Consider the following 22,962-nt stretch of genomic DNA (forward strand, 5'->3'; position numbering starts at 1 on the left):
TAAACCAAGAAGCCACAGAAAATAATGAGACTATATAATTGGGAGAAATGACTGGCTTAGATCTCCTGATATAAATTATTTCACCAAAGAATAATCCAGAGACAAAACACAGCATGAGCCTGTATAGTTCTCATCCATGCTGAAACAACTGGAAAAAAAAAAAAAAAAGTAATCCTTGGTTGCAGAAACTTGATTATTGACTTTGGCAATGCTTTTGCCATCTCTTTGTGCCATTAAAGTTATTAGAATTGAATTGAGAGAGGCAGATGCACACGATGAGCTGAAACAAAGATGCTGAGCAGTTGAAATCAATGACCCGCGGAGCTGACTCCCTGCCAAAGGCTACAACAGCTCCTGGGAGGAATCCACCGCTCTGGCCAGCAACCAAGCACTGCGGAAGCTGCTAGTTTGATTTCTGGAGGGAACTTCCAGGTGGCTGGGGACTAACAGCTGTGGGAAGAAGGAAAAGGGAACCCTTCTCATTACTAAGAACCACACAGCCAGCACCCACCAGTATTGAGCACATCCTCCCCAGGTTATAGAAAAGGAAGAGGAGGCAGAAAGGGAGGGTGAAGGAGAGTGCAGTGTGATTCCCGGTTTGTTTGTGACAGGAAGAAAAAGTGGCTTAGTAATCTGTAGCCAGATTGATGGAATATTCCTTCTTTCCCCCCACAGAGTTGGTCCTATGGTGCCATCACCCATAAAATGGGAGGCAACTGGGGGAGTCACAGAGCTAATTAACCAATCTGCCCCCAACTGTGCGCCAAAACCCATCCCACTAGGACTGCAAAGATGAAAAGTGATTAGACACGGGCTTAATGAGGATGCTTTAGAAAGTCACTGTGACTGCTTGCCATCTTGTCTGTCCACCAGTGCCTTCTCAATCAGCTGCTTTCCCACACTCTCCTGTGTTGAGAGTCTTCCTTCCATTCTTGCTCCGTATCATCCATCAGTCATTCAAAGTTTGTGTCCAAATCATTATGAGAATGATTGTATCTGTATAAGTTTGTGTGAAGACCCTAGCAAGGATATTAGTTGAGTTATATATTTGTTTCTTCATGTGCATTTTTCTATGATAATACTAATAGCTAATATTTGTAGAGCACTTGCTATATGCCAGGCACTCTTTTTCTAGCACTTAGAGTGCTTGAGTAATTAAGAGGAACAAATCTAAGATCACTGATACAAGAGGTGCTCCAACAATCCTACAATGCAACACACCGTCCAAAGCTCCACCATCTTGCCCAGAGTTTTTAGTCAGTGTAAGAGTTTCCAACAAAATTGATAGTTGTTCATTCTTAGTCATGATCAGATATTCCATTATCACTGAACAAGTGAGAAGAGCTGATAATGTGGATGATAAATACCAAAACAAATAACAGACAAACAGAAATCAAAGTGTTCTGTGGAAGAATGAGAATACACAGGAAGAGGAGAATTAAAGTGCATGTATAATATATTTGTATGAGATAACAAAAGAGACTACATCCAAGAATAGAGAACATGATGAAACAAGAAAGGAACACGCAGAGGCTGTAAGGGAAGGCTTAGAAATTAAAAAGTATGACAGTAGAAATGGAAAAGCTCAGTAGTAAGTCTCCAGAAAGTAGAGTAAAAAGTCAAAGAGATATAAAACTGAAAAGAGAACAAAACTAGAAGACTGGTTTAAGAAGTCCAATATATAAATCAGAGGAGTTCATAAGAGAGAGAAAATAGCAAGAACATAATAAATAAAATGATTCCAAAGAAATTCCCACAGATAAAAGGCAAGAATTTTGAGCTTCAAAGAAGACACCAAATGTTCAACATTTCAAATAAAGATAGATCCAGATTAAGGCATCTTATTAGAAAATTTCCCCCCAAAAAAAGAGTTGGGGGGGGGAATTTACAAAAGAAGGGGGAGGGGACAGGAGGGTTTGTGATAGTCTATGAAAATTTAGAGAATGGAAAAACTCACATAAAAAGGATAAAAAATTAGAAAGGCTTGCAGCCTCTCAACAGCATCATTAGAAGCAAAAAGAAAATAAGGAGCAAAATATTCACAGTTCTGAAAGGAAATACTCTCCAACTTAGAATTCCATACCTAGCCAAACTATCAAACAAGCATGAAGATAGAATAAAGATATTTGTTTAGATGTAAAGTTTAAAAACTTATTTCCCGTGTGACTTTTCCTAGAAAGGGAAAGACACAACAACAGAAATTCCGAGAGAAGTAAAGGGCATTCCTAGAAGGATAGTGAAAAAAGATCCCAAATCATATTGCATACCAATGATAGAGGACAACGACCCAGACCAGTACAATACCATTCAGGAGACAGATATGCTGGAGTCTATCATCTTTGAGGTGCTCAGGGTCACTGTATTGTCTTTGAAACCCATGGACAGAATACCCAGGTAAAGTTGGCCCATATTCTTCACCATATGCTTCTCTCAACCTTTGATTTGTCATCTAGATCAATTCATTTACCCCACAGAACTACTGTGCTGTGATGTATTCCTAAGAATTGAGGTGAACCAAAGTGAACTTCAAAGCACAATATCCAAGAATAGCCAAGGTACATACATCACGTTATTAGGATAAGGCAGGTTTTTCAGTTCTTAGGAAAAATCACATCTGTAATTGAGTAGTAGAGGAAAATCTCATGAACCTGAATGTAAGGCAACACAATATTTTAAAATCAAGCATAATCACAAATAATGAAATTATTTTTAAAGAATGGCACTTACATTCAAGAATCTACCTTAACTCAAATTAGGCCATAAAAGGGGGTTATATAATAAAAGTCACTGAATAGAGGAGTGATATGTTATTTACAAAATAATTATTATCATATTCATAGATACTTCTGAAGTATGGTGGGGTCTTGAAAGTGGTTGTTCTTTTCAGCGTTTTAAGCATTCCTCATAGAATTGAATTTTACTTAAAACTCCTACAGAACTAGAGCACCCATACACTGTAAGCACCTAACATTTTGACAGTATTTACTAAAATTGAACAAATGCCTACCCTATGACCTGTCAATCACATCCTCCGGTACGTACTCATAGAGTATGCTATGACCCTCAATGTACACACACAAGAATACTCATGAAAGCACTATTTGTTATAGCCCCAAACTGGGAAAAAAAAGTCCTAATATCTATTAACAGGTAGAAACCTTGGTATATTTGTACAATGGAATACTTCACAGCAATAAAAAGAACTTTAACCACTATGTACAATAAAAAACATTGTTGAGGGAAAAAGAAAAACATTGTTAAGACTCCCAAGAACATACTCTGTGCAATCTCAACTAAAAGAAAGCCAAGAGCAGACAGAATTACATAGTGGTAGAATGTGGTTATTCTTGGGTGGGAACTGACTAGGTGAGGTTATTCTAGTGTGCTGAGAATTTTCTACACATTGGACATAAGTAAAACTTCATCAAGCTCTATACTTTTTGTGTCCTTCACCTCAATGGTCTTATCTTCACTCCACCACCACTATGAAACTCAGTTCTAATAAAACAAAACAAAAAAAAAAAGCAAAAAAGCACTGTGAATTATAACAAAAATATTTAAAATAGAGTTCTTTCCCTGGCAGAGATTGAAGATTAATTACAGAAGGCAAGACATGTGCTCCAATGAGTAGAATGTAGAGTAGGTGTGGCAGTGTTAGGTGAATGGCCCAGGTGAATGTTGTCGGGTTGCAGAAGAATGGAACAGGGAGGGAAAATAGAGCTGGTACCTGAGCTGAGCTCTGGGCATCCTCTGCATGCTTGCTCCACCCATTTTCTCTCTCTTGTAAATCTCTACAAGCTGTTTCTACTGGGCAGGTAATTGTGTTAAAATCCCCTCTACTGAATTCTCCTACTCAGTTCAGTGCTAAGCTCCCTCCTTCCCTGCTAGCTGAGCTCTTGGGTGGAACAGTCAACCTATTGTCACCACTTCCCTGACTCATGGCCTTCCAAATTCTCTCTGCTTCTTCCACCCAGTCAGCAATAAGTACCCAGATGCCAGATCTCATGCTTCTTTCCAGTCCTGTATTCCTTGACATCTATGTCATGTGACACTGTGGAACACTTCCTCTTTCTTCAAAAATCACCCTTCCTTTGTTTCTGATAAGACTGTCTCTTTCCATATCTTTGCTTGCTCCTCCTTGGTGGCTTCATTTTCCTTGGCCCTTGGCATTTTCTGGATTAGCCTCCTCTGTTTATGTCTCAGGCCCTCCTTCAGCAAGTGTTTTGGTCTGCTCAAGCTGCTATGACAAAATACTGATAAACAATAGGAATTTATTGCTCACAGTTCCAGGGTCAAAGTGCCAGCAGATTCAATGTCTGGTAGGGAGGACCTGTTTCTCAGAGATAGTGCCTTCCATGTGCCCTCACATGGCGCAAAGGAAGACAGCTCCCTCGGACCTCTTTTATAAGGTCACTGATTCCCTTCACAAACCAATCACCTCCCAAGGGTGCCACCTCTTCATATTGTCACCTTGGGGGTTAGATTTCAACCTATGAACTTGGGAGGGGCACAAACGTTCATTCCATGGCAGCAAGCTTTCAGTTCCATCTGCTGATGTCCTTGGGACCTGGGATCTCCAGATCACTCTACTCTCTTGAACTTGAATCTGGATATACACAACCTGATGGGTGACTGTCTTTGTCTATCTCATTCAAAAATCAAGTGGAACATATCAAAACATCAATACTTCCTCTGTCCTATTTTTCTCTTAGCATCCGGTTGTCATTCAGTGAATGGTACCTTCATGTAACTGGAGAAGCCATCCCTAACCTCTACCAAGGCCTCTCAGTCCTACTTTTAAAATAACTCAAATCTACCCCATACCTTACACCTCCATGCTTTATTTTAGTCCTGGATTTTTCTCCCAGATATTTCAAGAGTCACTTTACTCATCTCCTTGTTTCTAGGCTCACTTTCAGCTAATCCATTGATGATATCTCCCTAAGGCTGGCATCTGATCATATTTCTTCCCAGCTTCCTTCCAGGATCAGTGCCTGGCTTCTTAGCCTAGACCATCACCCTCAGTGTCTTCCTTGTCTTGTCTTTTTTCCAGATTCATCTTCTGCTCCTTCCTCTCAGGCAGTCTGAGCTCCACCCATAGTGAATCCTAGTTTCCCCAGATGATCCCTTTTCTCACGGTGATAGGGACCATCTCCTCCTCTTTCATCTCCATCACAGAACTCTTGGTGGTCTTTCAACTGGTGACTTCTGCTGATGGAAACAGACCCTCTGTCCTCTCCAGTGGGGACAACAGGCAAACACAGTTGGAGCTATTGCCTCTAATTCACACTGGATAAACTCTCCAAAAGCAGCTATTTTGTCTCATAAATGAGTAAATTTCCAGTTGTTGGGTACACAGACAATTTTTTCTTTTTTATTTTTTTGCCATAAAGACACATAGCTCAGCAACCGCATTTCTAGCCACTGTCACTGTTTCTATTTCTGAATGTAATTGCTAATGCACAAAACTACTCAGGATAACAACTATAGCTGGTGGAATGGTCCAGCAACTCCTTTCCTATGAGAATGCTTCATGCTCTTGTGAAACTGCTAAAGTTTCTTAAAAGGGAGTAGACCTTTGGAGATTTAGTCAGGAAAAAAATAAAACTCTGCCTGGGAGATCACCCACCCTCTCCCAGAAAGTCCTTTGCTCCAGGAATGTCCCTCGCCACCACCACCATTCATTGCATCAGACTGCACTGGAAAATCACAAAGCTAAGAACTCCACAAGGACAAGCCCATGGGCAAGGGTTGCTCATGGGCCACAACCCAAGACTGAGGGTACTGTTCTCTTTCCTCAGGCCCTGCAAATTGCTGCGTGACCTTCCTGGTGGCAAACTCAGAGGGTCATGGTGCACCCTACACTGATGCCAGCTGACCTGAAACTTTTTATGCATGCTTTCTATGGTCACATGTACCTCTGCCTTGGCTAATGAGTTCTGTAAGTCTATTACTGGTTGGAAATAAAATAGCATTTCTTTGCATGAAACTTAAAGTCCTCTGGCTTAAATGTCATTGAACCCTTTCTAAACCTATCACACTGGGATTCCATGTGCAAAGAATTGCTCCCCTAGTCATCTGCGCCCTTTGGGACTTTCTGAACAACTCCAGCAGCCCCCCTTGGCCTTCAGCTTTCCAGACCGAAGTAAATATATGGTGTCTGGAAGGAGGCCCTGAACATAATAAATATTGAATAATGATTATGGAGCTGAATCATGATAAGAGCTGCCTTTAAATGGGGATTTAAATTCCTGCCATGAGTCTGAGATGTGAGAATTAACTAATAAATCATTGCAAGCAGAGTTGAGTGTAACAAATGAATGTGCTTGGGTCCCCTCAGTAGAGGGACACGTAATCCTTTGTCCCCAGATCTTCTCCAATTTGTTCTTGTTTCCAAGTGAGAAATAGTCCCTGCATGTGCATGGCATCCTGCCTTTGCAAGATGGCAGAGCACTGTGCTGGGCCTGAGGACAGGATGCTTGTGTAGGGACGATTGCTTTCCTGTTAGGAGGAGGAAGGCGATAAGGAAGAGATGAGAGAGAAAGAGCTATATTATGCCAGACACTGTTCTAGGTGCTTTACATGGATGGTCCTTTACACTGCACATTAACTCTGTGAAAGAGATTGGGAGCTCCTCATCATTATATAGATGAGGAAATGAAGGCCCAAAGAGTTTGAGTAACTCCCAGGATGTTTGGAGCCTGAGTCTGGACTTCAAAACTAGATCCGTTGGACCTGTGTTAATGATACTACCCTAGGTCCTTTACCTAAGGGACTTTGCAGTCCATATGACCCTCCTACTTTCATGTTGGCATGATTCTTGCCCTGCTTTGGGCAGTGGGACTGTCCCCATGACTACCTTGTCCATCTCCTTCAGATTTTTTCTTTCTTTCTTTCTTTCTTTTTTAACACTTTTGAGAAAGAATCCCACTTATTTGCCCAGGCTAGACTTGAACTTGCAATCTTCCTGCCTCAGCCTCCCATACTGCAGACTCTTCAGCCAGGAAGCCCCTCCAGGCCCATGAGGGGCCACATGAGCTGTCTGGTGCCCCTCTTTTCCTGTTTCCTCCTCTCTTTGTCTCCCTACGGGAAGCACCAGACATGGCAGCAGTGACTCACCGCTAGAAGAATAAAATCTTGAGTGGGGGATGCCTGAGTGGCTGGATACTCTGACAATGGAAGAATGTCCCCTGAGCTTGCAAAGGGCGTTGCCACCCACGGCTGTAAGACAAAGGCAACAGCCACAGTGGGGTGGGGTGAGGGTGCAGACCAAAGGAAGGAAAGGGGGAGTGGAGAGCTGATTGTGGCACTTTCCAAGATAAAAAAGAAGGAACAAAGGGGATTATAGACTCATCTGTAGCTAAAAATAGTTATTTGCAATGTTAGGTGAATCCTGTGTGTTTCATTCACTCCTGTTTTTATTTAGCAGATGAACCTGGCCTTTACGTATGATGAACATTTTCCACTTCATAGGCCAGGGGACCACCCCTCCCTCGGCTCCTACATGGTTTACCCTGTGAAATGTGTGAGGCAATCTGCCCAAGCACAGGCTCTGTGAGGCAGCTGTGTTCTGTCCCAGGTGGGTTCTCCCCTCTGCTGAGTAACAGATGAGATGTGTCTGCTTCTTCTTGCTCCTCCCCAAAGCTCTCCCCCTCCCAGGGCATGACCAATGACCAAGAGAGAGGATAGAGACAAGCAGGCATTATTTAGGCACTGGTGGGTCACCAGACAGACTGCCATTCAGAGAGCTCTGCCAGCCTGCTCCACTTCTTAGGGACCACTCTCCCTGGGTGGTAGGAAGGAGCATAGTCAGGTTCTAAAATAGGGGAAGGGAACCCAGGGGTGAGCAGGAAAGAAAAGGAGGCCTGGGGCTGTGATTGGGAGCACATGCCTCAAAGGATGCTACCTTCCTGAGTATCTGCCGTTTGACCACTGCTATGGGTGGAATTGTGCCCCGCCAAAGTCCACATGTAGAACACTAACCCCCAGTATGAATATTTGGAGACATGGCCTATGAGGGAGTAATTAAGGTTAAATGAGGTCCTAAGGGTGGAGCCCTGATCTAACGGGACAGGTGTCCTCATAAGAAGATACACCAGAGGGCTGCTTCCCCTCTGCCACAGGAGGACGCAGAGCCAAGGCGCAGTTGGCAGGCCAGCTCACCAGGAGTTTAGTGAGCCTGAACCTTGATACAGGATTTCCCAGGCTCCAGAACTATGAGGAATAAATGTCTGTTGTTTAAACCACCTACTGTTTGGTACATTCAACTCCACATTTATAGGTTCCACAGGGGTGGATTCAACCTACTGTGGATAAAAATCGTTGAAAAAAAATTCATTTGTACTGAATAAATACAGACTTCTTTTTGTTGTGATTCTCTAAACAATATAGTGTAGCTACTGTTTACATAGTATTTACATTCAGTATTGTAAGCTATTTAGAGATTAAAAGTATACAGGAGATACGCAGATACTATTTTGTTTTATATAAGGGACCTGAGTCTCTGAGGATCTGAGGATCTGAGGGAAGTCCTGGAATCAATATCCCATGGATACAGAGGGAGGAACTGCATTTTGGCATGGCAGACTGAGCAGACTAGTACAACCAGCAAGGTATCATTTGTTAACTGACCAAACTGATCCTCAGTTTCCTTCTATTTCTAGCATTAAGCTTTCATCCTAATCTAAGCAACCATCATGCCACAAAATAAAGATAGTTACCGAGCTGCTGTTCCAGAAGAATCTGCTCAGGGCAGGGATTCCTCAGTCTTGCCTCTACCCGGCCACAATTTTGGGGAAGGGTGTAGCAACCTGATGGAATCTAGTCCCCAGCCTTGCTGCCTGTGGGAAAAGGAGATGCTCTGGAAACTGGATATCCCGACCATGACATCATGGGAACTGGCTCCATCCCTGCCTCACCCAAGCCCCTTGTTTAGGCCAGTATCAGTGCCAGCACTAGAGCCCTAACAGGCCCCCTCCTCAGATAGCTAGACTCACAGGCCACACTGTCCCTCTCCCCAAAATCTCTGAAAGATAAAGCAGCTCACAAAGAATTCAGAGTTTTGACATGAAGTCCTAAGAAAAATGACCTTTTATCCAGATTTTAAGGAACTCAATATAGAAAAAGTTGCTTAATATGCTAGGTGTGACTTAGGAAAAGATTCTCAGTGGAAGTATGTTAACTAGACTTTTCTTCTTTTCTAGCAAAAATATGAGGTTTTAAAAAATTAGACCTTTACTTAAATTCCTTAAGCACATCTATATTCTGTGAAATAAAGGTGTGTGTGGATTTGAAACGAATGTTGGAATGGGCTTCATGAAAACAAGTCTACCTTAGACCTCAGGAATGACTAGATGGGGCCACCTCAGTGACCCACAGAGAACCAGGAGGGGGAGAGTGGGGTAGGGTGGGATATTCAAGCAAGCTTCATGCTTGCTGTTTTGTGGTTCTAGCCAGGTAACCTCTTGACATCCTTTGAACCCAAGTGTTGATTTCAGCAGCAACCAGGAGCATCCGTTACCACAATCCAGTGGGCTGGAGTCTCCACTCCATCTGCTTGGGCCTTGCTCTGCCTCTGCTTTGGGCCACTAGTTGACTGAAACGTTGTCCTGTCACTGCACTCACATAGCGCACCAAGACCCCAAGGGTGTATTCTCCTCCCCTTCTCAGCACAAAAATGCTGAGAGGAGATACTGCTCTCACCTCCATGACAGTGCTGTGTGAACTGGCCCTTAACTCCCTCTGTCCCATTTTCTTCTTGGATTCCAGACACAAATAAGAATAAAGCTTGGTTACATGTCTAGGACATTTCTAAGCTCCAGTGCCTACAAAATTTTCTAGTATTGAGAATACAAGTCTGTCATTATGGTATTTGCAGAACCAAAGACTGTATTTAAGGCTTCAGAATGATGCTTATTATAACCCTTTCCTGGACTCTCGTGCCAAGAACATTACATGAATAGTCTTTTTCAAGGAAATTTGCCAGGAAAGGCAGAATGTATCTGATCACATAGGAAGCGTTTGGGGTTGGCTTCATGCTATAGAGTCTGAGGAGAAAGAAAATTTCCAGGGACTATTGTGAGGAAGGAGAATCCACCCAGGGCTGTGCATCACACAGTTCAAGAGGCTGCTAATGTCTTATGGTGGGGATAGCAGTCATCACACCCCTGATGTCACCTGCAGGAAGTGGGCAACTGTGGAAGATGTTAAAACTGAAAGAAAGATCAATGGCAAGGGAAGTGGGTGCCTCAGTAGATGGACAAGGATTCTAAGATCTTCTGGAGGAAAATAATGAGGGAAGCAAGTAGAAACATAAGCCTAACACACAGAACTCTAAAAGGAGTTATGAGGCGGTCGGGAGAACAGAGACACTCCTTCCAGTGAAGTTCCCATTTTCTAAAAACATTTTCAAATCCATTTCCACTACTCAATGGCCCAAAATAACCTTGCCATTTTGAATTTCTCCTGAAAAAAAAAAAAAGCTCATAAGGCAATTAGAAAGATGGCATCCCACATAATTACTATCACCATAATCCATTACCTTATTTTAAAAAGGCATTGTAGCTTCTTCTGATTATTAAAGCAAAACCTGCTGTTACCTTGCCTGTGGGGAGGAAAGGAAATCATCGGCAGGAGGTTGTGTTCCAGGGAGAGTGATCTGAAAGTCATGTAGATTGGGGAAGAAATAAAAATGGTCCGAAGCCAGCCTCAGAAACTTAGCGAGGCCCTAAGCAAATTAGTGAGATCCTGTCTCCAGGGAAAAAAAAAAAAAAAGATGGCCTTGAGATGTGGCTCAGTGGTTAAGCACTCCTGGGTTCAATTCCTGGTACCAAAAAAAAAAAAAAAAAAAAAACCAGAAAAAAGAAACAAACAGAAGAAAAAAAGATCCAGGAAGTCTGCTCATTCCTTCATTCATTCATTCAGCAAACATTTCCTAGGCACTTGCTCTATGTCAGTCCAGGTGCTAAGAGGTACATAAAGATGAATTCTGGCCTTAGGTATTTTAACTTCTCCAAGAAGCAGACATCAAAACAGGATTTGATGGGTCGGAATATACTAGGGGAAGTGCTTGTGAAGGACAAAGGAGGAAGAAGCAGGAATGGAAGGGGAGAGTCTTCACACTGCAGTGCAAGTGTGGTACCATGGGAGAGAGGGGAGGAGAGCTCTGGGTGCAGTGCAGTTCGCAGAGCTGCCTCCAAGAAGAGCCCACTGGAGGAGCTCGGGTGGGGCCAGAATAGGCCAGCTTTAGTCCACATCAGTGTGCTTTGGCTGGGGGCAGATGGGAAGATTCAAAACCATGGTGGGTCCAAGAGCTAAAGGCTGTCAGTCAATCAAACTTCCTGCAGCAGGTTCTGACAATGGAGATCTGAGTCAGCACTTCCATGATCCTTCCAGGAGTTCTCAATTTAGACAGACAGACAAATACATTTCAGCTGCCTTGCAAGCCTATGGACTAGCCCTTGGGTGTTAGCTGTCACCCACGTGTGGGCTGGCAGGAAGCAGCCACGCATGGCTCCAGAGGGAGGGCTGCAATGAGTGGCTGTGTACCCCCCACGTGCCCAGCACCGCAGAGAGAAGGCTGATAGAGTACAATGATGTACAAGATACAGGATGAAGGAGGGAGGTAACTAGCTGCTTAAGAGTGGTCAAGGAAGGGGTCAAGGGCAAGGGAATGCGATAATTAGGTTTTGCAGCATCACTGGAATTTCTTATACATGTGGGAGGATGCACAGCGAATCTGTATGGAATCCTGGATTTACATCCTAGCTCTGACAGTTATCAGCTGTGTGATTTGGGGTAAGTCTTTAACTGCTTCAGGTCCCAGTTTCCTTTCTTTAATTTGATTTTTAGCTTTTTGAGATGGATCTCCCTATGTTGCCCAGGCTACGCTTGAATCCCTGGGCTCAAGAAATCCTCCTGCCTCATCCTCCAGAGTAGCTGGGGCTACAGGAGGGTACCATCACATCCAGCTCTAAGTCCTAGTTCCCTAATCTGTAAGATGGAGATAAGGATAGTACCTATTTTATAGAATTGTTATGATGACTTATGTAAATTCATCAGCAGAGTCTCTGACCCATGGCATGTGATATAGAAGTGGTAAGAATGTTCTTGTCATTACCATTTCTGACATCCCAGACCTGAAAACACTTACACAGAGGTAGGAGATGGAGGGCAGCCAGCTGTTAAAGGAGGTTACTTATGGAGGGAGAAGATCAGATTGCATTTTTAAAAGAGACTAGAGGTGGGGCGTGGGTTCAAGGGCTTTTCCACTAATCTAAGCAAAAGATCAAAGGACTTCAAGAGAGGGGGAGAAGCAAATTAGATAGACATTTAGAAAAAAAGAAAGGAAAGAAAGGCACTTAAGGGGAACTGACCATCTATGTAACCAGTTGGGCATATGGGTGAGGAAGAGGTCTTGGTTGAAGAAGATGCCTGGTTCCCTGGCTGGAGTGACCACATGGATGGAGTGAGTCTCCTGGCTGGTGCCTATCAGGCAGGGTTATGTGATCAAGGGCTGGATGCTGGAGATAAGAGAGCTGTCTGCGGGCCTGTTGAATCTGGGGGCCTCTTGGACCTGTAGGGGCACCTGTCCAAAAGTTTGAAAGAATGGTTGTCGAGCTCAGACAAGGTACTTGGAGACTGGCCACAGACCACATGGCAGTCTGAAAGAGATTGACAGAGCTGTAGGACTGAAAGGAGGGTGGGTACAAGGACCATGCTGTGTGATTCACATGGGCACTTCCTGCAGCCACCCCATAAACACAAGCCAAAGGTGGGGAGACGCTCATCTCCCCACCCTTACAGCAAGAAGCCCCTGGAATCTACAATGATGCTGAAAGAGTGAACAAACAGAGTGAAAATCAGCTTGGGCAGAAAGAGGAAAAAGAAGTCCAGTGAATCAGGCTGAGTTGGGGAGGACAGATGTAGATACCAGAAGCCCCAAAGCTAAGAAGGGACCTTGCTTCTCCCAAGGTCATGCCAGGACTGTGGAATGATTGACTACCACTCTCTTACCAGTGACACCCCCAGACCCATTTGCTAAGTCCTTCTGTTACTGAGGACACCTGATTGCTAAGGTGCTCTTGCTTCATGACAGCACTGTACCCCTCCCTGCAGCTCCTGATTTCACCCCAGAAAGCAGAGTCTAGAACTGACCCTGCTTCCCCTTCCACCCACTCTACATCCTTCAGCAGAAACACAAACCTTGCAAAGGATGCAGCCCCCTTCCCTCTTGTCCAGTAGCACTGGCAGTTCCTCTGAGGCATCCTTACTCGCTCTGTCAAGCAAATAAATCTGCGTGTGCGTGTGTGTGTGCATGCACATATGCATGTGCATGGTCTTTGGGTGATTTGTGTTTAATAATATGCAAACCTTAAAAGCAGAAGTATTGCTAATGACAGTGTGCATACCAGCTGTTTCATTGGAGGCCCTGAGCCCCTGCTTGGAATAAAGGATGTGAGGAATAACTTTAATTAGAAATCTGGATGGAAGCAGACCTCACCACACTTGTCTGGGGACCTGTCAGCCCACCTTTGAGAGCTGCTAAAATAACTAAATAAGTCATACAAGGAATGTTTGTAGGAACTGAGGTACTTGGATTTTGGGTTTTTTGTTGTTGTTGTTATTGTTTTTTTTTTTTTTGTTTTGTTTTTTGCTTTGTTTTTGGTACCAGGGATTGAACCCAGGGGCCCTTTACCACTGAGCTACACCCTCAGCCCCCACTCTTTTTTTGAGACATGATCTTGCTAAGGCCTCACTAAGTTGCTGAGGCTGGCTTTGACCTTGTGATCCTCCTGCCTCAGCCTCCCAAATCCCTGGGATTACAGGCACACACCACGGTGCCTGGTGATATTTAGTTCTTGAAGAGAAAATGCAAGAAAATCATCTTCTATTATCTAAGGAACAGAACAGTTAAAAGGCATTGAACTTGCCTGCTCTGGCCTGGAAGAATGGAATAGAAGCAAGGAGTAAAGTGCCAGGCAGTCAGATCAAAGCTCAGCAGGGGTAAGTTCACTAACAGCCAGTGTGGACCACAGGCAGACTGGCAGACTGGACTGCCTCGGGGCTGCTTGTCACCGAATGTAGTTAGAGGTCCGGTGCTGCTTTGGCTAGGCTGTGGCAGAAGGAACCCAAGTCCTACAGGGCTTGGCCTAGATGACTTGAAGGTCTTAATGCCATCAATGCCCACAGCTCCATTCCCAGGGGCTGAGGTGAATGCAGATGGGGTGGTTATGAAAGCAGACCAAGACCTCTACCAAGGGAGGTTCCTTCTTCAGCAAGAATGTGACACCAACTCCGCATCCTCACCTCTAGGGCCAGCAGTTCCTATTTTTCTTGCATTAGCCTCTCTCCCATCAAAACAATAGAATCTAGAAGACAGTGGCTAGGTGGGAGCAGCTTCCTAGAACAGACAGGATACTTGACTTTTCAGCCAGAAGGGGTTTGACCACCAATAGAAGGCAGCATCTGCTGTGGAAGGGAGAGGGTATCTGAGGTGAAAGAACAGTCTCCAAATCTTCCAATCAATCAAACTCTCTTCTCGAAATGCAGACAGCCAGAGCCAACAGTCCAGCAAGCCCCAGGCTGCAGAGGGAGGCTAGTGACCTCACTCGAGGGCCCCTCCCTCTGGGCCACAAACTTTCTCTGCAAGATAACTGCAGCGTCATCTGGGAAGGCATGAGTTTATGTCAAAATATTATTTATGAAGGCTTTTTTGACTCTGCTTTGTTACTGCAGTGTAATATTCAATGCACCCTCAGGGCACTGCAGTTGAGTCCCAGTTAGTGACAGCCACATCTGTTATGACTGCTGCTATTGCCAAGGCTGTTCTTTAAATATTGTTTTTTTAGCAAATAATTTCCTGTAAGGGGCAGGGGGCCTCATTTTTTTTCTATATCCCCAATATTTAACAAATTGCATGGCACAGAGTAGGGTCAAATAGACAAATTTAAACTCACAAATATTTTGGTTCCATCCCAAATATCTGATTTCTGGTCCCCTGCTAAGCAGTGGTCCCAGAAACCATGCATTCACTTTGAAATGCAGTACATATTTATACAGTGTGGTTTCCGTCCCTTGAGTTCCTAGGCTGTTGTCAACATTCTCAGACCCCTGAAGACACAGACAACATTACCTAGTTCCTTTAGTAACGCTTCAGAGGATATGTTTGGAAGATGGGGTCTTGTTCTCTGAGTTTTGCTAGGATGTAAATTATTTAAAATGCAACAAGTAAGGCCACTAAATCATCTCTTACTAAACAGAGAATATTAAGGACAAGACAGGGTGTATAAGAAGAATACTTATAGAAGTAGACACTTTGTGTCTGCATCACAGGCTCTGTGTCCTGACTCTGCCAATCATTATGAGTGTGACTATGGACCAGTTTCTAAACCCCTCTGAATCTTAGTTTCCTCATCCATCAAATCAGGCACTTAGCATAGGCCTACCATAGAAGGAACTCTGAATCAGTGCTAGCTGATTGTGGTTCTCTAGAGGAGTCAAAGAGGTTGTAAATGTCATCAAATTTCAGATTGAGTTAAACATCTAGTCAACAGCACTTTGGGAGGGGAGGAGGAAAAGTGGGAAATTAAGCAGACACACCCTCACTTAACCAGAATGCACTGCATCCATCTGGTTGATTGAGCTTTTATGTAGATTTTAGGGGACAGGAAAAGAATGAGTTTTCACTGTTCAAATTAGTTCAACCTGCAAACTGGTGCTGGAGTCTCCTGTTCAACCTCCTGGCCAATGTTTTTTTAAACACTTAAATTCTCCATGAGGCCCCAAACTAATTTGCTTAGCAATTTTCTTACTCTTTGGAGTATTCAGAAGCTCAAACAAATAGCTAACAACATTTTATTGCCTTGTAAAAATTCCTCCAGACCTACTTGTATGAAAAGAGCATTGTTCAAAATTAATTGAAGTCCAGTATCCTTCAATAGTGCTACCATCCACATTGAAAATGGTTGTCCTCCCTAGGTTGTACATGTCTCCCAGCAATCCTGGATGCCCTGTTAATTTGCTTTGCAATTCCTAGTTATATAGAGCATAAAAATAATTTTCAGCCTAGGTCTTTATGCAAATTTGTCCAAATTCTGAATCAACAGAGTTTGAAAGAAAATTATTTTAGTGTCCTCATAAACGTTTTTCATTTTACAGCACTTCTGATTCTTCAAACCATTTTCATCTCTGACGTCTTACTTTAGCCAGTCCTTCTGAGTTGAAGTGAGATGAGATGAGAAACAAATTCTGTAGGTCAGCATGCTCTATAAACTGAAAAGCTCTGGAAGTGATTGTTATTAGTAAGTTATTAAGCCCCAGGTCTCTGGGCTCTGACTCACAGCCTGGCCCATCTTCTCACACTGTGCACCTCTCTTGCTGTAAGGGCTGGAAGATGACTCTAGTATCTTCCAGGACTTAGAAGAATATAAAGACTTTGCAACTGGCAAATGCTAAAGCAGATGAGAACAGAAATAAATGGACGAACATATATACATAAATAAATGGGTGTCATGAAGGGGTATCGTTCATCTTTGAAACCTGCTCTTTGGTTTATGGTTGTCACTGTTCTTCGCTGGGCTTGCTGCCCTCACCCATGTCCATTTTCAGAGTCATAGCCATCTTTTAAGCCAAGGCCAACAAATTCAAATGCTACCTTCTTCAGGAACCAGTTCCGATCATCTCAAGTTCAAGGCATCCCTCCCTGTCCTCTGAACTTTTTAAATCTCTTTGCCCCACTCCCCGCAACCCTTCTTCCATATTACCTTGTATTGTTGCTATAGAGCAAGGCATTTCTGTCCCATGAATTTGCAAGCAACCTTAGAAGAGGACCTTTGCCATTTTCATCTTGCTTAGGACACAGTGTTATGTAGGACTGTCACTGCTGTCCCAACTACCCTCCTCACCTTCCAACTTAGACTGAGTACATAGCTGCCTAACTAGAGCTGCATTTCCCAGATTCCTTTAGTTAGGCATGGCCTAGTGAAGGTTTTGTCCACTGGATAAGAGCAGAAGTGAAGTCAACTTCCACTTTGGATTCTTAACAATGGAAGAATTTGCTCCCTTGTTCATTCCCCTTCCCAGGGTCCGGAGAGCAGATGTGTCAGATAGCTACCATACCCTAGGGACAGCAGAGAAGCAAGATGGAAGGATCCTGGATCTCCAGCAAAGTTCCCTGCCACATCAAACATGTGAAAGAGGAATAAATGCATACTTTTCTTAAACTATTCTGTTTTGGGATCTCTTTATTAAAACCACTTTGCCTAATCACTTATTAGTGCACAGGTATTCAGTACGATTTTGTGAGTGGGTGAATGAACACACCGATAAATGAAAGGAAAAGTAAAATGAGGGTGCAAATGAGTATACCACCTGTGACCAGTTGTAGTTCTGCTTGGAATGACATCTACTTTTCTTAATGGTGTCTCTGATTTTTCCTGATAGAGAAATAGCCAGGAAATTTGGGGAAAGAAAGGTGGGAAACTATGTTTTAGAGGGTGAGTCCCTCAGGAAATCCAGTGACTTATTGACTTTTTGTATGATGTTAGGCTATTCTCCAGCGATCTGCTATCAGAAGACTCAGAAGGAAGTTTCCTGCTGTCAGTATGTGAGCTGCAACATCTGGAGCTGGCAGAGCATCAGGGGAAGAATAATGTCAGTGGACAATAAAGGACTCTCAGATGAATGCAGCCTTCTAATGGCAATGTTGTTTAAGAAATTCAAAGTGTTTTGGCTAATGTACAACCAAATACCTCTGTGAGGCCAAGTGGTCTCATAGAGTGGAGATAAAGAATCTATTGCTCTATATTCCTCACAGGGTCTGGTGAAGGAGCTTGTGACTGGATCATCATACTGGATGGCTGCTGTTCAATCTGCTTGGTAACTCTCTTCCATTATTGATTCATGTGATTCTGGTTTGGCTGCTGATCACAGTCCAAAATAGTGGAAAGGAACCCAGGTTTGGCTAAACATAACCTCCAGTTTCTTGACCACGATGATTCATCCAGGGAATGACCATAGGACTTACACAGGCTGGGCCAATGGGAGATGCTCCGTGGGGAAGACCCCATGCCCTCCCTTCCCCTGGTTTACCAGATGGCAGGAAATGAGCAGAGAGCTCTTTGCAACCCTGGGTTGTGAATGGAGAAAGCAGAGTTTGGAACTAGAGAGGGAGGTTCTGACTTCTTATGTCTGAGACCAGTTCTACCTAAATCCTCTAGAGATACACAAAAAAATTATGTTTGTTAAATTTTTAAAAATTTCGTTTTCCCCTTAAGCTGAGTTATCACCTGAAATCATCCTAATAAAATATTATATACAAGTAACACATCATTATCCAAGAGACTCTTTTCAAATGAACTTCGAGCTTATGTAGAGATTCTAACTAGGGACTAGCCACTTGAAACCCTATAATCAAGAATAGCCTTTCTTCATTTGGAAAAACTATTTTTTTTGACCAACCATGTAGTTTCTAAGGGGACACACACACTTTAGTGAAGGTGAAAGGGGACCCAACTAGTCAGTGAGTTCAGTCTAGCCCGTGCTGATGATCGCTTGGATAATAGCTTTGCTTGAATATTTCCAAGAAGGGCAGTTTCACCTCCTCACAATCCAGACCACCCAATTGCTGGACACCTCTCATTCTTAGAAATAGACTCCAATACATTCCCTCTAAACTGTTTTTTGGCCTTTGTTTCATTTGCTGAAAATACACAGTATTTCACTCTGCTGGCTCCAATTCCAACTCTTCTAAGTGGATAGCTCTCAGATGTGTGAAGATAGACAATATGTTTGCCTCAGTCTTTTCTGCTCTGAACTAAAAATTGACTTTGCTCAGGTGACAAGGTTATTTAACACTTCACCACACCGACTTCTCTTCTCTGGGACCCTGGCAATGACTCAATGTCTATTTTCACCCATGATGCACTCACATTCGCAACTGCAGCTCTGTTCTAACAGGGCAGAACATACCAGAACAATTGCTACCTTCAATCTTGGCTCTCTGCATGCTAGAAATGCAAACTAAGTTCATGTCTTTTTTAAAAAAATATTTTCCTATTATTTATTCATTTTAAGCTGAAAATAAACTAAAGCTACAAATTCCTCTCTGTGTCTCATGAAACGCTGTTAACCTGTCTTTGATGGCTTATTTTTCAAAACCAAGTAGAAGAAGTTATATTGATCTTGATTTATTATTGTGGTCCATCACTTTATGGTTTTTAAAATACTGAGAATGTCAACAAACATGTTTCCTACATTTCTCCGAACTGGGTTGGTTGCAAATCAGACAAGTTCACCTCTTTGACTTTATTCAAATCATTAGTTAAAATTTGGAATAGGACAGGGTCAAGGGCAAAAACCCTCCCTTCAGAAGTCCAGGAACTTTTTACTGGGCAGAGACTTTAAGCCAACTGTGAATACACTGACAGATTTCCTTGTCCAAGTAACATTTCTCCATCAAGTTCCCACTGTGAGAAATGTGTCAAACTCCTGAGCTAGCCTGATCAATGCACCAGTTATAATGGTCCCTCAGCACTGGAGAAAGTTCCAAACAAATGGCTATGAGACAGGCTCATTTTGTAGATTTTAGAGCAGCAGCAGAATGAACCTACATAGAGAAGATCAGAGTAGCACATAGGCCCTGGGTGTCTGGGGACATGGGAGCTTCAGAAAGAGATGGGAGAAAGTCAGAAGACAATTTCCTCCCATTCACAGTTTTCAGCCAAGTAGCCTTGTAGGGGATGAATCTAATCATTGTGCCTGCAGCTATCTAGCATTTAAATGTGGTGAGAGACTATGGTACAAACATAGTACTGCTAAGGTGGCCCTGTGTTCTCAGAACCAGGATATTGTTCTCACTATCCCCTCATGCAGAGACAATGCAAAACTTTGAACTTGGGCAGGTGAAAAATTGTGCCAAATATCCTTAAAAGCTGGAGTGTGGGGAGCACAACTGAACACATCTGTGGAAGGTAATGTTGGATCTATAATAATGTGAAGGCATAGAGCTCTGACGGAGAGTCAAGGAACCCAGGGAACCCTGGGCAATACTCTGAGACTGCTAAGCCCAGGGAAGCTGGCTAGGACTTCCAGAAAGACTTTCTACCATCAAAGTTTGGAATCAGGCTTGGGTGTTTATGTGAAATCTTCCATATTGAACATTTTTGAGAAGATAGCATTATGGTATCGTACTAGTTTCATAGGGCTGATGTAACAAATTACCAAAGTGAGTAACAAATTAACAAAGTGAGTTAACTTTAACAATAGAAATTTATCCTTTCATATCTCTGGAGTCCAGAAGTCCAATATCATGGTGTTGGTAGACAGCCATACTCCCTTCCTAGGCTCTGGGGTGAGTCTAGTACATGCCTCTCTTCTAACTTCTAGTGACTGCTGATGATCCTTGGCATTCCCTGGCATGTGTTCCTTATAGACACATCAAACTGATCTATGCCTCTGTTCTCCTCTTTAGCCTATCTCACATCCACATTTGCCCTTTTATTATCAGGATGCTGGTCATTAGGTTTATGGCCCCAGAATGATCTCATCTCAAGATTCTTAATTTAATTACATCTTCAAAGGCCCTATCTCCAAATAAGGCACCATTCACAAATTCCAGTGGTTGGAAAGTATGTACATACTTTTGGGGACCATCATTCAACCCATGATAAGAATTCATCTCAATTTTTTTCTGCTACTACTAGATCATCTCATGTTGAACCTGAGCGGGATTTTGTTGCCAAAAGCAATTAAGAGATGCAGATATAAATGGACAGTATGTGTATTGCCACCTGTGGTTAAAACAGCACCATGTTTCTAAGACCTGGAGGAAGAACACACACACACACACACACACACACAGAAAACATTTGATTTTAAGCTGCCAACCCCAAACTCTTACTTTCTTTAGATATATCACCAACTAGAGTGACTATACAATATGTGCGTGTGTGTGTGTGTGTGTGTTTATGTTTAAAAGAATCATTTGACTAGGATTCATCATTATTATGTGCTTACTTGTTTTACTTTTGCTTTTATTTACTAGTTTGAAGACTACTTTTCATTTATCATCAGGTCATTATAGTCTTCCCTAGTCTCACTGTTTTACTTGACCACTCTTGTTATAGCCCAGGTCTTTGGGGATCAGCAAAGTGATTCAGGGACTTTTTTATTCCTGCAACTAACCTGGACTCTCCTCTCCTCGTTTGTCCCATTCTTAGTGGCTCCTCCTATCTATTTTTACCTTCCTATGGCTGCTGTCAGATGGGTAGCACCTAAGGCTATCCCAGTAGGAGAACCAGCGAGCATGGTATAGTAAGTGCTACTGTTCACACACCACTGCTTGAGCAGGTATGAGTCAAATTTATTCATCCATCAGATGCTCTGAGTACCTGTCAGATATAAGATACCATTCCAGGTCTTAGGAGATAGGAATGTAAAGATGACCCTCACCTCTACACTGTTTAAAGCAATTTCATAACATCTCATCTCTCAAACTGAGAATGTTATATCCAAAGTAAAGAATTCAAAGTCATGTCAGTAGAGCAGCCACCTGGAACACTGCCAATGCCTTTCTGTTTTGGTTCCCTATAAGCAGCAGTCATATACATCATCTCCTTAAAACTAATGCTGTCACCCATGAAGCTTGTAGCATCTCAGCTTTCATAAGAGGAAACCAAGGCTCATCTGGTAAACTGGTTTGACCCAGATTCCCAGAAGTGAGCAGCAGAGTTAGAATCTAAGTTGAGGTTGCTTCCATGAAGTCTGGCCTCTTCCCACTGGACCATGAAAGACACTGTGTTTCTTTGCTCTTTCCTGCCTCCAATTCTAAGCCATCTCCATTCTAAGCTCTCCTCCAATGCTTCCGGGACCCTGTGCTTTTAATGGTACATCTAGCTGATTCTACCCTGAGATTGCGTGGGCCAACTCTTCCTCAGTCTCATTGCTTCTCAGTTCTCTAATTTGATAAATTATGCTAATGGAAGAAAACAGGTCAAACATAGCAAATTTCCAATTCTATTTTAAGCTTTGAGGAGATGAAGCTTTAATGGAAAATGAACACAAAGACTATTTAATGAACATGCTGGCTAAAGGATAAACCACTTTCATCATTATGCGAACATCTATCTGGCGCTCACTGTCTTGGAGGAACTGAGCTAGAGCTACACAGGAGGGGATGGCACTTTGCTCTCCCAGTGCCATAGCACAGAGAGCTGGGAGTTGACAGCTGGTCCCAACTCTGCTGGAACCCTTGCTGTGAGACACGGAGCAAGCAACAAGCTCTCTGAGCTTAGTGTTCTGTAAAATGGAGATGGAAAGAATTACTCACAAGATACTGGTGAAGATATGATGGGCTCCATTGTGTATATTGGCCTGTTAGGTCTTAGGAGTTTCATTTTTGAATATATCAGTTTCTTTCCTTCTCAGGGAGCTTGCATTTTGGCTGGGGAGGGAAAGTCACTAGCATAAAGTGACCTGAAGTTAACCACAGCCCAACAACCTTACCCTCCCTGAACTTTTTTTTTTTTTTTGCAGTGCTGGGGATTTGAACCCGGGCCTTGTGCTTGCAAGGCAAGCACTCTGCTAACTGAGCTATATCCCCAGCCCCTGAACTTTTCAAATGAATCACACACTCTGGAAGGTGCAGACACAGGTGAAAGGGCAGGGTGTAGGGAGAGGATGGGGAGCTGGCGTGGGGGGGTGCAGGTCTGTGGCCAGGTGGGTAGAGTCTTGAGGGCAGAGAGGTGGATGGTGATGGGTGTCAGGGAAGGTGCCTCCCCTCCTTGGGTGGTTTTTGGCCTTTCTTGTGTTCAAAAACATGCTGTGAATTACAAAAATGACATAAGTATAAAAAGAGAATGTTAAACCAATACAACACTTCATAAATTTATTATAAGATATAAGTAAATTGCTTCTCTTACTCTCCCAGTCTCACTGCCAAGCACTAAGTACAGTAAATAATTT

Source organism: Sciurus vulgaris (genome assembly GCF_902686455.1).
Source record: "Sciurus vulgaris genome assembly, chromosome: 1".
Lineage (NCBI taxonomy): Eukaryota > Metazoa > Chordata > Mammalia > Rodentia > Sciuridae > Sciurus > Sciurus vulgaris.